Source organism: Colobus angolensis, unplaced genomic scaffold, assembly GCF_000951035.1.
Source record: "Colobus angolensis palliatus isolate OR3802 unplaced genomic scaffold, Cang.pa_1.0 Scaffold47, whole genome shotgun sequence".
Taxonomy (NCBI): domain Eukaryota; kingdom Metazoa; phylum Chordata; class Mammalia; order Primates; family Cercopithecidae; genus Colobus; species Colobus angolensis.
The window spans coordinates 4,931,429-4,931,741 of record NW_012118154.1 but is presented as its reverse complement, the minus strand read 5'-3'; the positions used below and the strand labels follow the sequence as shown (position 1 = coordinate 4,931,741).

The 313-nt window shown below is 57.2% G+C and overlaps 1 protein-coding gene across 1 annotated transcript in view; it reads left to right on the top strand.

The window, feature by feature from the left end:
* Positions 1-313, top strand: part of CCDC42 (coiled-coil domain containing 42) — a 25,249-nt gene that overhangs the window by 6,525 nt on the left and 18,411 nt on the right. The window lies entirely within an intron of this gene.

The window sequence follows — 313 nt, the reverse complement described above, 5'->3', positions numbered from 1 at the left end:
GCCCCACCTCCTCTTCCCTGGGCCCTGGGGCCCTGGGGCCCTGGGGTGGAGTTCAGGCTCAGCTGGCTGGGGACTGTGGATCCTCGGGGCCCCACAGGCTCTGCAGGTTGGGCACCCTGCTCCGAGGAGATGTAGCCAGCCCTAGGGGGCAGTGGGGAGCAGCTAAAAGAAGCCTCTGGTGAGGCTGGAAGATTTTCTCAAGGGGTGGGGCCTAGAGCTGTGCCTTTGTGTGTCTGTGTGAGTCACAACTGTGTATCTATCTTGTGTGAGTTACATGTTTATGTCTTTTTTTTTTTTTTTTTGAGACGGAGTC